Source organism: Bemisia tabaci, chromosome 7 (genome assembly GCF_918797505.1).
Source record: "Bemisia tabaci chromosome 7, PGI_BMITA_v3".
Taxonomy (NCBI): Eukaryota; Metazoa; Arthropoda; class Insecta; order Hemiptera; family Aleyrodidae; genus Bemisia; species Bemisia tabaci.
In genome coordinates this window covers 37,426,925-37,440,850 of record NC_092799.1, presented here as the reverse complement: position 1 = coordinate 37,440,850, position 13,926 = coordinate 37,426,925, and the positions used below count along the sequence as shown (strand labels likewise).

Genomic DNA, 13,926 nt, shown 5'->3' with positions numbered 1-13,926 from the left:
AAAAACGCCGTATGAACATTCGAGAGTTGCCAAATTTCCCACGATAAAATTTTTGTTTTTGAGGCAAGTTATGAATATTTTTCCTTGAAATTGTCAGGAACTTTAGGTGAAATTGCGAGCAAAAGTATCTGAAAAATTGAAAAAAAAATAGTCATAAGTTCACCGGGAAATTCGTTTTTTATTCTTAATCGGTGTTTAATCATGAAAGTATCAAAGCACGTTTCTGTGCCGAGAAACTAATTACACAATTGTTGTTTCTTAAAGAGTCGAAAAAATAAAGTCCCTTTTACGTAATGCAGCCCAAATACTGGGCACACTGCACTGCAGCACATTGTGCCTTCATTTTTCGGTTTTACAAAATGCCTTTTATACGGTGTTTGAACTGTCAGCTACACATTAAAGTTACTTGATATACGTGCTTAAAGTATTGCGAAAATAATTAGATAATATCGATTAAAGGATTGAAAACAAAGTGAGGGTACAACAACTGGTAACGAAAGTGATACGAAAAAATCTGACAAAAATATGTTTTAAATGTATCATCACAAGCGTTGCTGAGAATCAAAATTGGACTGAGGCTTTTGAATTCAAGTTTTGGTAGTTCTAAATCCGACACCTACGGCTACCGCTCTATTCTCTCTGACCCCGTTTCAATATTTTCTGCTCGGCTCACCCGTTTTCTCTTTCGACGAATGACATTTGTTGGGTGACATTTTCAACGGTCCCAGCCTCGCTTGCGCGGCCGAAAGAAAATGCTCGCACTCGACACTCTTTCTCGGGAGAAATTTGCCCTTTCGTCGCTGAAGTTTGCAACTCTGCTTGCGGTTATGTTAATTTGATGGTCGCCGCCGCAACGACTTTTACCCCAGTCATTGTTGTCATACCCCCGGTGCGCCTGTTTCTTATTGGCGCGGCAAGAGCTTCGTAAAACCGGGGAAATCCTGAGCGGAAATTAGAAGAGTAGCTTACGGTATAAAATCTGATAAATAATTACTCTCTATGTTAGATGACGGTTCCACAGAAGATCAAGGTTTTCCGACCGAATCGATTCGTGATATTCGAAATCAACAATATAATTTTTAATACCCCTCCGATCTTCATGCAATCACCCTCTGGTAAAATCGGAAAAATGGGAGAAGAGAAACAAAAAAAGTAGCAGTTCGGTAGAAAAACGGAAATATACGTAACGTAGGTATATAGATAAAAAGCTTGAAATGTTTTCTTACTTTTTACACTTTTTGCAGGTGATATGATTTCTGGAGATAGCCGTCTCTCTTCTTCAGTGCCTACTCATAGGTTTGCAACTGAGTTCGGTACAGGACTACATAATTTAGTCACCATAGAGATATTTTGTTAAAACCAATACATATTGTGAAATTTTTAACGGGATTCTTGATTTTTTAGTTTTTACACCTTCATTGATACCTTTGATACTTTCATACCAAAACCGATAGTTTAGTTACTTGAAACGATCATTTCAAAAAGCCACCCATTTCCATGCGAAAACCGGCAGAATGGAGTTGCACTTGGAGATATACCATACTTAACAGCTCAATCACTGAATTGTGGTCCATAAAAAGGGGCAGAACGGCGTTGATGGGACATCTGGTGATTAGTTACCGCCGGGGTTGCCGTTCGCAGAGCTTTCCCCGACGAAAACCCGCTCTCCGCCGTGAATAACGTGAATTCCCGGTGCGATCCGGCATCCCTGCGGTGCGGTGGTCTAGCTCCGGCCTTTCGTTTTCGTTTTTGTTTTTCTTGCCGCTGACCGTGATACATTTTAAATCAGCAGAGCATAAATTATGAGGATCGGGATCCGCAGGGGGGGCCGGGGGGGGGGCGGAGCGGGCAGTGGGGATTTATCGCGGACAGTAAAACGCGGGCCGGACGCGATCGCGGTCGCCGCAATTTCCACCCGCGTCGCCACGTGGCCCGAGCCCGCAACGGGACAGGGATCGGAAAAAGGGGTATTTTCCCCGCAGGGCGGCAGCACCTGTTGCAGCTATCACCCGGGACCCCGGTCGCAGTCGCATCGTCGGTGATCTCTTGACCTGTTGGAACCACCCCCCGCCCCCTCTCAACCTCCCTAGTTTGCACTGTTGCACTGCAGATTGCGCTGCCGGACTATTCTGTAGGGAGTCCTGGGGTTAAACGCTCGGAATGCACGAGCGTGCCCTATGGGTTAAAATTATATTCTTTTTCCTCCGTAATGGTTTTCTCAGAAGTGCTCCCAGAGCTCAGCCCACTTTCATACTATACTTATGAAAGCACTGTTAAAAATCGAGGAGTGAAATTTGGTGCCAGAGTCTATATAGAGCCCAAAAATCGTGAGTGATATGAGTACGAAGTGAAATTAGCGCCGTTGAAGTGTATGAAACTTCGCCACAAGAGGAGACTCCGCTCTGTAAGTCATTCCGCAAGGGAAATAGGTTTTGCTTCGCATTCATATCGCCTGGGGCTTGTGGGCCCTCGACGGACTCCGACACAGAGTTTTACTCCAAAATGTTACAGGTGAATCATCGTTTTCTAGAATTTTGGCAGCAGTTGAACCGAAACTCATGAAAAATGGCTTCTCCTATAATCCTGGCGCCGAACTCATCCGTGTAGCGCCAAAAACGCTAAAGTCACAAAGTTAAAGGAGGACTACCTCTGGAATCCCCCATTAGAAGTGTGGAGCCCCCCGGCTTCTATGGACCTTGGATCTTTTAGGGTAACACTTGGTATTTGGCGCCGATGAGATGCTATGATCAGCGCACCATAGCATCGGACTTGATAATTTAGACACATGTTTATCAGCATCAGCATGTTTGGGTTTTAAGAAATGAGAAAGTTGCCAAATAAACATGTTTTCCCTTTCAGAAATCCAAGTCCCTTTGGGATCTCCTGAAGTTTCCATTTAACTTGAGATTTTCATATTCTTGAGGCCATGGATGAACTCAACTTTAAAATCATTGTGGTCTCCTTTCGTGGATTTTAGGTCCTGACTGTCACTGATCTTGTACTGAGCATTGATGTATTTTTGGGAAAATCACTCCAATTGGAAAGACAGATGATAATAGCTCAGTGAGTAATATTTGCATAAATAGTGACACTCGATTGGAAATAGGAAATAATCTTAGCATTTTTTAATGCTTCAATTTTTACCTCGATCGATGGCTCATAAAACTTCAACTTTCTTGTCTAAGCTCTGAGTTGTGAATCTGCGGAGTAAATGGTCACAAGTCTCCAGTAGAGTGAATCTTCGCCCTTGAGTATCATCTCCTGATGACGAAACAGCGTTTCCGTTCTCTCAAAGCCAGGCTTCGTCATCGGTAGGCGACCTCGCAGACTTCGGACAAAGAGGATTTACTGTGACTTTGCCAAACCGTGCGGAGAACGCGGCTCCTGACGTAATCAAGAGTTAACCTCATATTTCAATTTCTCTGATCGTTCACAAAGCTCCTCCATGTAACACCTAGCTTCATGCCCAGTATCGGTTTTGCTTCGTTGCATCATAAGGTATCCAAGCAGACTATTTGATTGGAGAAGGTAGTGCCAAGAGGAACGAAAGCATCGTTGCCATCGTAAAAATGAAACATTTTCTGTGCGAGATCAAAACTGCATAAAATGCTTGCTCTGCATATTAGTAAGACAATAATCGACGTAGAAACATGAAAAATTTTCAAAAGGTAAATTCCCAATCCACTCTTCCACAGTCCTCCCCTTGTTTACCTATTCCCTCCATTTTCCATATTTTAGCAACATCTAATATATCTCAAGATATTTCACACTTTCACTCATCATTTACGTTCCAGCACTTATGGTCTTGAGAGAATTTGCTACCTTACGGACATAACGAGACTTCAACGTTACAAGCAAATCTTTCTTTTACTGGGAAACTATCAGGAATTTTTGATCGAAATTTCAGTACTTTTTTTTCTAATTACCCGCAAAAATCAGGTAAATTTTGAATAGACGTCGCTCGGTTATATTTTTGTAAGTATTGATTGTTCCAGTACATTTTACAACCTTTGAGTGAGGTTAACACTCCTATAGTAAGCGATGAATTCTGGCAAGAGGGTCCAAACCGACAACACAACCCAGAGTTTCGTCCGGGACGAGCGGACAGTTTGCTTGGGAAATCATCATCCTGAGCCGAGATGACCCCCCGCCCCCCACCCCCACCCCCCACCCTCCCCCACAATAAAGGACCCCCGCGTCACCTTAGACGAACACATTAACGGATGTCCCAGAATGTGTGACCACGAACTACGTCGAAACCTCGCGGGCTCCACTCGAGAGGAAAGTCAATATGTGCGGACAGGAACAAGGGTACTAGACTGGTGTTGGTGGGGGAGGGTTGGGGGGAGTATTGAGGGGGGGAAGCCTCGAGGGGGTGGCGAAGGGAGGAGCGCCAACGGACGCCGAGCTACAAGTATCTGTGTTCCCGGTGATAAGACAGATAATGTTTCCAGCCGTATGATTGATTGTGTTTAGGCCATTAGCGTCCGCGTCATCAGCTTTCGACCCCGGGTCGCGACTCGGTCGTCGGATCCAAGCTACGCTCTCACAAGGCGCCGGCGACGCGACGCTAATAAAGTTGCCGCCGCGGTGCGATCGTACACAGATGTATCCAAAGGTACCAAGCAAACATCGAATACTAAGCATATAGTTGAGAAACTAATTTCGTTTGGAATTTTTGACGAAAAAACCGATCCATTACGCCTCTAGACTCCTATCAACACTATTAATTTCCACAAAATATGATTTGAAAAATCTGAATTGGAGCTAAAAGCATGCTAACGCGAAAACCAAACGTTCAATTTGACTAATCGAATGAAATATTTTGCAATGGCATACTTTCACCTTTCTTTTAGGTTCTACAAAATATATGTAGAATTTGTAGGTAGAAATAGAAACAGTTAAAATTGGTCACCAAAAGTACACCGAAAAAAGTGAGTTTGATTTAACATTTTGGATATGAAAATAGTGTGCGAGAATTTATAAAACGCTGAATTACCCGCCACAGCAGTTACTCTTACAATTCCGAGATGTAAAACTGACTGCTGTGGCGGGTGATTCAGAATTTTATAAGTTCTCGCACACTTTTTTTACATCCAAAATATGAAATCAACTTCACTTTTTTCTCGGTGTTATTGACAAGGTTTTTAGCCCAAATTGAAGAGAAATTAGTTTATAGTAATTTTGTTTAGGTATCCTGATGTTTGGTTAATCCCTTAATAGTTTCACCTGAAACCTGTCCGTTGTCACAGCTTTGTCGCAATTTCAAAAGCAACAGGCAGACTTGAAAACTTTGCGCCGCGGAGCGCAGCTCTGTCGCGCGCTCCCCGTGGAAGCGTGGCTTGAGCGATCCCCGTTAAAAATCGCGCTCCATCGGACGGCCGCGGCCCCGCGGGTCTCAATCAAGCGGCCCAATTCGCGGTCCTTCGTCCGCCTAATAAAGCCGAGTGCCGAAAACTGATAACATGCTCTCCACCGCGGAAGCCTGAGGTGTTCCCGGATGTGAAGTGATTAATTGGACAGGGACGACGTTTCGAGACGGGGCGACGTCCCCCCTCCCCCCGGGATTTTAAATTTGAAAAACGAGGTTATTACGAGGTTTTTTTAAGGGTTGACCCCACCCAGAGTACCTGTATAGGGAGAGTATGGACAGATCTGAAACTCCGAAAGTCCATCAGGCCTTCACCGATGCCTCCGCGAATAAAGTTAGGGCCCAAAAGGGCAGCCAACCTATGAATTTCGAATGTCCAGAGCGATTTACAAATACAATTGTTACGAACCGTCGTTTAGAAAGCATGTATTTGGCCTACTTTTTGCATAAATTTACTTATTTTTGCGAGAGAACGCTCATTTATGTACATTCTTAGCCATCTTGGTTAGAATTGAAATCTGTAGGCTGGCAGTGAAATTTTGTGTGTTAGAAGTTGCTCAGTAGGGTGACTGCACTTTTGGGCCCTAAGCCCTCCATGAACCGATCTGTCCATACTCTCCCTATACAGGTACTCTAACCCCACCCTTCCCTCATCAAATTTTGCCACCTTTGAGTAATCTTTGCATCTGTGCTCGAAACTCACCTTTGAGTTTCAGGAGGCATGTGGCGCATCAAGCCCGATTTTTAGGCGCCATTGAAGATTTTTAGGGGCCAAATTGACTTTTTGCCTATATATTACGGCGCATTTAGTGAAAAGTTAGACGCAAGATGTTTTCGTAACAGAACTAGTGAGTAGCTGTATCTTGGGGAAGACAAAAGCACAAGTGATGAAATCGTGAAGAATAGGAAAAGCTTTCACTTGTGGTGCTGAAAATTTTAAATAACCACAATAATAATCGAAATTTGTCACAGGAAATTTGGCAACGTCTGGAGGCTTATAAAGCGTGTTTCCTCAGCACGGCAGTATAGCTTGTTGATAAATACTGATATTCAGGATACATTCAACAAAATTTGTTATTATTTATTTCATCCGTAGCATTTTTAGAGAAAGAAAAACGGGAAACTTACTTTATTTGTACCCCTTTTGGCGAATGCTCATGGTGGTGCGGCATATTTTGCAAATGCAAGCTTTATTATTCTTGAGAGGTCTTATAATTACGGTGCGTTCGACCAACAGTTGATCTTTATGCAATACTGTCGGACAAAAACGGACATGATGTTCCATACCCTCAAGCTCTCGCCATGCACACGCAAGCCTTTCAGAATATGCAATAGCACGTTTCATGTGTTCCAAACAGTTGGATCGGTCAATGTTAAAACCACTTATCGGATGAGCTCTGGGCTCCGCAGGAATGCCTGGATTCTGGGACTCATCGAGTGTTTGACTTGCTTGGTTTTAACATCGACCGATGCAGTTGCATAAATCACCACGCGTAGGCGCATCGGCCGAAAGGGAATCAATGGCTAATAACCATTTATTATTCAAACCTCCGATTACATTTAAACGGGAATAATTCTTACTTCAACTGCTCGCTGGACCGTTGCCTCCACCCCCCGCTTCCCAACGCAGACATGCACACACCACACACTCCCTGATTACATTAGTACATGGGTGATTTTAATTGTTTATGCGCATTCACAAACTTCGGTTCAAAAATGATTTCTTCTTTTTAAAAAAATGGAAAAAAGAGGAAGGCAAAGAGAAAAAAATAGAAAATAAAAAAAGGAAGACGGTCAGAGAGAAGAAAGAGGGAATAGGTTGCAGTAATATGCGTTTAATCTGAAGCTGCCCTTTAGCAGCTATGGTCACGCACTGCAGCTACAATAGAGGTTACAAAGTTTTGTTATATAGTTGCCTGAAATGTACAATAAAATAGTTTGAATTTAAAAAAAGAATAATAGCACTAAACACGAGGTTGGGATAAATAATGGAATAAAGCCCGGGGTTTGAAAATTTAACTTTAAAAATATTCTGCTAGAAATTTAAGAAAACATCGTTCAAGTTATTTATCAGATTGTTGCAAACCAGATAAAATTGAAAAATGAAAAAAGGGAGAAAGAGAAACACTGAAAAGGTAAAAAATGAAAGGGAGAAAAAGGAGGAAAAGGACAATGAGGAATAAAACGAAAAAATTATGTAAAACATGTATTTTTGACGAAAATCATGCACATTCCTCCCTAAAATTTTCAGATATTTTTGATTAAATTGAGTTCAAAATTATCTGACAATATTTTGGAAAAAAATATTCCCAACTTTCTTTGTAAATTCGGTTTTTATCCAAGGAAATTTGATAACGCTTGATGGCTCATACGGCGTTCATCCTTAGCACGGCAGAATAGTAGACCACAACTTGGGGGCTCGTCAGGATGACCAACGGACTAAACGCGGGGGTAGTCGCCAGTCGGGAATACAATGCATTCTATAGGCTATTACTCACGGCCTTTCAGGCAGAGAATGGGGAGCTTGCCAACGTTTTCGGTACAGGAAAACCAAAGCAGGAGCCGCCACTACCGCACAACGGGTCGAGTCATTGGAAGAGGTCGGACAAAATTTGGAACTTTAAACGCTCATAACTCCGTTTGTATAAAATTTTGAGGTTCCAAAAGTGGTTTCATTGGTTTTCTCGTGAAATCTTCTTCGATAAGCACCCCTTGAAATGTAAAATGTGACGAAATGAACATCAAAATTTGCAGTTTTAGTGAAAAATTGAATGTGCGACCTCTCTGATTGACTCGATCCACTGTGCGGCGGCGGAAATTAATGCCCTCTCAATTCGCGCGGAGCCTCTGTTTCTCGCGAGGTCCGTTCAATCAACTCCGAAGCTAATTTCCCCGCCGCCTCCCATTGTTACGTGGATTTCAAGCTAATTTTGATGGAATTTACGGCCCAGGGTCAAAGCTCTCTGCTCCTAAACGACGACGAATGATTTTGCCAAAGCTGCGTGCGCGGCGTAAATCGCTACGCGTTTCTGGGCCCTCGTGGAGTCGTGGGTGTGCCAACGTTGCTAAATTTTCTCTCGGGAAATGTTTATTTATTAGGAAAATTATGAATATTTTGCCTTCAAATTTTCAGAAATTTTAGATCAAATTGCGAACAAAATTCTCCGAAAAATTGGAAGAAAAATATTTACAGATTTTTCCGAAAAGTCATGGTTTTTGAAGGAAATTTGGCAACGTCTGACAAATTGTGCGTTGTGCCCTCTCCCTTACTGCCGTGCTTAGGAGGAAAGCCGTATAAGCCGGTAGAAGTTGCTAATTTTCCTCTCAAAAATGTTTATTTTTGAAGAAAATTATGAATGTTTTTCCTTAAAATTTTCAGATATGTTAGATCAGATTGCGAACCAAATTATCTGAAAAATGAAGAGAATATTATTTACAAATTTTTCCGAAATTAAGGGGTTTTTCACAGAAATTTGGCAACGTCTGGGATCATACGGCGTTCTTCCCTAGCACGGCAGCTCATCCCTCTCTCGTTGAGGGAAATCTTTATGACCGTTTCACAGTATTCCAATGGTGAAATCAGAAGTATAATTTCTCCATCGTGATTTGGCAATCTTCCTGCTCATGCCTTTTTTTTTTTTTTTTTTTTTTCCGAGGAAATTTACGGAATAACGATTCCCTCGTGTCAGATTATGGGTCTGGTAATATTACCAGGGTTCGATGATCCCCTAGATCACACGATTCCAAGATCGCTGTCTTTGTGGAAAGCCCTCAAATTTATTCTTCTTCTTCTGAATAGTGCGAAAATCGCGATTGTTCTTCTTTAAAAATTTTGGAAGCCTTCTACAGTTTTACCGTTGCTGTTTTCTGAATCCCGAAAAGTGTGAAAACTGCCAAAATTCTGATTGCAGCTTAGAATTTAAAAAGTGTGGCATACGAGCCTCCCCCCTTCCCCTAAACCAAAAAAAAGAAGCATACTTTTTGTGGGAGGGTATAAAATGCGGAAGCATTCGCTGGATGAGGATCGCGGATAATGTGGAAAGCACTGAATTTTATCTAGCCCTGAATATTCCTCTCCAGATTCATCTCTCGTCCGAGGACGCGACGCTACGGCTCTGGGTGATGTCATTTCAGGGCTCAGCTACAGAGTCATCTTAGCCGTGTATATCAGTAGAAATAGCAAAAAAGTCGTAACTACAGTTTTTAATTTTCGAAATACCACGAGAAAACTACCCGTTGGCCCTGGTTTGTTTCATGTAATTCACAATTTTCTCAAGTTCTGCTTCTCGCCTCAAGCGTCAGACATCATTACTAAGTTTCTTCACAGATAGTCGACGGTAGTTCTTATTGTTGCCAACCGCGAATTAACCTAAAACTTAACGCGTGACGCCTCCCAGTATTGATGCGATATTGGATTAGGTAACGTTCCATTTGTGAGACCATAACGCGGCGGCCAGCGCGTTCCGCCCACACCCCGCACGAAAGCCAGGCTGTGCGACTAGTAAAGTTGCGAGTTTTATGAAACAAGGGGCACGGCCTCTCAACCACTGATGGGATCTGGTTGGCAGTTGTCATTCCGTGCCGAAGACCAACGATTTTCTGCCTCGAAGTAACCACGAAGACACGGTGAGTTACAAAAATTGTATGCAGGATCCCTAGATGGGACTCTTGCATCACTACCGTGCAAAGACCCTTGATGCTGATGCTATGCCTGAAAAGACCCTTGATGCTGATGCTATGCCTGATGGTGTTTCCAGCAGTCACTCAACAATGATTTAATGATTTAATGATTTAATTCAATCTTTCGTACCCCCCCTTTCTTACCTGTTTTTATTTTTTATCTCTTTTGATGTAAATCTTTTAATTCTACTGTAACGTTGTTGAATGACAAATAAACAAACAAAAAAAAACAAAAAAAAAAAAAAAAAAAAAAAAAAAAAAAAAAAAAAAAAAAAAAAAAATCACTACCGTGCTAAGGAAGAACGCTGTATGTATACATTCGAGACTTACCAAATTTCTTTCAATAAAATGTTTATTTTTGAGGAAAGTTATGAATATTTTTCCTTGTCTTCGGGAACTTCAGGTGAAATTGCAAATAACATTATCTGAAAAATTGGAAGAAAAATATTCATAAGTTCACCAGGAAATTGGTTTTTTAGAAATTTAAATTCATTCGGCGTTTTTACTTTCCACGAGAGAATTCATCGGTCAATTTTTTACGCCTCAAAAAGAAACTCATGGCGACAATTCGTCGTTTCCCAGACGAAGGGAAGTAACTCCATTAGGATAGAGCGAAACACCGCGAGTTCACGGCTTGCGCCAGTGCGCCTTCAATTTCGCACATGCCACCCGGACATCCATCGAGTACGAATAGTTGTATCTCTGTGCCGTCATCACCGCGCAGCAGAGCATTGCGAGCTCACGGCTGGCGCCGCGCTCCTTCAATTTTTCAGATGCAACACGGACATCCATCAAGCACGAATAGTCGTATCTCTGCGCCTGCATTAACGAGCATCCATTCCCTTGCTCTACTTCCATATTGTGTTTGCTCCGTTTGTATTTTCAGTTAGTTATCAGCTAAATTTCATACAATTCGGTAGCAAGAATGAATCACTCGGCTCTTCCTTGCTGTAAAATCAGTTAAGCTGCTTAATACAAGGAGGAATCACCTTTATTTTCTCATTGTAGAAACGACAAACCTTCCCATTTATTTCCAAAAAAGATAAGATCCTTCATGCGTATTTCGGTATCGAATCAGCATACGCAAGCAGTTACAAACCGCCGTTTCGATCTTGTTCTTCTTCATGAATTTTATTAGTTAGAGGCTTCATTATAGATCAGTATTGGACGTTTGGAGGGCGCAAAATTTACTCTAGGGTGCAAAGCCTCAAAAAAACTCATTATTGAAATGAAAATAAAGTTAATAGCTAAAAAAAGGAAAACAAAGAAAATAAGAAAATATCAGATAAAAAATTATCATATTAATAGCAAATTCCCTGTTACATGAAAAAGGTAATTCTAAAATGCAAGGGGCCATTTCCAAACCTGACCATCCTGGTCATTTTCCTGACATTCCTGGTCATTTCCTTGACATTCCTGGTCATTTTCCTGACTTTCCTGGTCATTTTCCTGACATTCCTGGTCATTTTCCTGACATTCCTGGTCATTTTTCTTGCCATTCCTGGTCATTTTCCTGACATTCCTGGTCATTTCCCTGACTTTCCTGGTCATTTTCCTGACATTCCTGGTCATTTTCCTGACATTCCTGGTCATTTCCCTGACATTCCTGGTCATTTCCCTGATTTTTCGGGTAATTTCCCTAACTTCCCAAATGATGCTCCAGTCCAGTGTATTGTATTTTTTCCCTTTCTCCTCCTCCTCCTCCTCCTCCTCCTCCTCCTCCTCCTCCTCCTCCTCCTCCTCCTCCTCCTCCTCCTCCTCCTCCTCCTCCTCCTCCTCCTCCTCCTCCTCTTCCTCCTCCTCCTCCTCCTCCTCCTCCTCCTCCTCCTCCTCCTCCTCCTCCTCCTTTTTCTTTTTCTCATTCATTTTTAGAATCTTAGAAATTCTTTTGCCGTGAGCTACGGAAATTGGGGTTCGAACTGGCAAATGATTCGGTAGACGGAGGGCCTGAGCTGCGGTGACGAGAGACGGGCCACGGCGGCGTGTCGCACGGCGATGGAGAGCAGAGGTGCAGAGGTGAGTTGTAGCGCGGAGGCGGGAGATTACGGTCATTTGTGTGGATTTTGCAAAAGTGGCTAAGTGTTTGTTCGCGCAACTCCAAGATCCTGCGCGAAACCGTGAGCTGCGGTTGAAAGTTCATGCAACGCGAGCTTGCCGCTGCGGTGCGCCACCGTTCCCTGCCCTCGCGCCCCCCTCCTCCCCGCCCCCGTCTCCCACCCCGTCGCGTCATCCACGCTTTAATTGCGAGCTAGTGGTCCAGATAAACTGGGAACCCTCCGCCCTGCGTTGCCAGTCAAAACGCTTAAATACAAAGAATACACGAAGAATACGTAGCCTTCTTCGGGGGGGGGGGGGGGGGGGGGGGGGTCATGATAACTGTATTCTCTTAGTAAAAAAATTCTTCTCCAGTTCAAAAGGATTTTTTCTCGTTTAAGAAAATGTAATTTAACACAGTATGCTTTTCTTTTTTTGCGATTTTTGTTCGCTGTTTTTGTTTTTTTTTTTGTTTTTCTTTTAATGATGTTTTTCTTCAAAGGAAACTTCATTAAAGCACATTTTTAAACATCATTGGAGACTCACACAGCGCCCTTTCGTTGCAAGGCAGACTTGTCCGCTTTTTCAAAATCTACAGTCCGGCAAAGTGAGCTTTCCGTGTGATTTTGCTAAGAATTAGGTTCGGCCCCTAGCCCCCCCTCCCCAAATTTTAGCGTACCCCAAAATCGTTTGACATGCATAATGAGACCATAGATATGGTGTTCTCTGCAAATTTTGAATGAAATTGAACAGATAGATTCTGAGATATCGCTGTACGCAGATTTGGGGGACGCCTTACGGACGGACACACATTTTTTTCAAGTATGGTTATTTTGACTCCTGGGACCTTAAAACGTCTAGAAATGAAAATTTCAACTCCCCTCCATCCCTTGCAAGATGACAATACTTCCTCTACCCTAGGGGAGCGAGAAAGTAAAAAGGATTCAATTTGAATAAGATTTTTTTCAGGGCAGAGCGATCTGGCAACCCGAAAACGGAGGAGTCAATTCCACTCGGGCGCCCTGCTCGAGCGTAGGCGCAGGCGCCTAGACGATAGAGTTGTGTAACCGATAGTTATATGCATAAAGCACCGTTCCGATCCGATCCGATCCCGAAATGGATTTTAAACTTCACCGCGAACCCTTCCTTCGATTACAGATTACAAATTACTAACTACCACCGACCGGCCGACCGGCCGACCGCCTCTCAACCGCCGCCGGAGAGAAGACTCGGAAAAAATGCGCGACCTCACCAGTCACCGTCTTAGCTCAGAAAAGCCAACCTCCAGCTACAAAGCCCGAGATAACCTTAGTTTGATACAGACTTGGGACTCTCAGACTCAGGCTTCGCCCTCTGATTTGGAAGACAAGGACAGGACAGAAGAATGAATAGAAAGGGAAGGAGAAGGGAAAGGGAATGAGAATAAACAGAAGAGAAGACGGAAGAAGGAAAATAGTAATAAACAGCGGGAGAGGGAAAAGAAAAGATGGAAGAAGGAAAAGAACAGATGGATTAAGAAGGAAAATAATGCTAAACGGCGGAAGAAGGAAAAGAAAAGGGAAAGGAGGAATAAGAGAAATAAAAAATAAGGAGGAAAAAAGAAAAGTATTCTTTTTTCTCCTCCGCACTTCTTACTCCTCTTCATCATGTCTTCTTCTGCTTCTTCTTGTGTTCCTTCTTCCCCCTTTTCTTCTTCTCCTTATTTCCCCTTCTTCTCCTTCTTCGCCTCCTATTATTCCTTTGTCTCCTCTTATTCCCAGTTATTTTTCTCCCTCTTTCGCTCCCCTGCTTCATCACCTCCTCCTGCACAGACTCCCTCCTTTTCTGCCTCTTTTCCCTTT

The 13,926-nt window shown here is 42.8% G+C and overlaps 1 protein-coding gene across 2 annotated transcripts in view; it reads left to right on the top strand.

Annotated features, from left to right (window-relative positions):
• brat (tripartite motif-containing protein brain tumor) overlaps positions 1-13,926 on the top strand; it is a 277,009-nt gene that overhangs the window by 56,694 nt on the left and 206,389 nt on the right. Inside the window, exon 1 of one of the 2 annotated variants that reach the window (XM_072302627.1) lies at positions 12,071-12,080. The exons of the other annotated variant lie outside the window; for it this stretch is intronic. The gene's annotated coding sequence lies outside the window, so the exon portion shown is untranslated. Of the gene's footprint in view, positions 1-12,070; positions 12,081-13,926 lie in introns of those variants that run through there. 2 annotated transcript variants of the gene reach the window in all.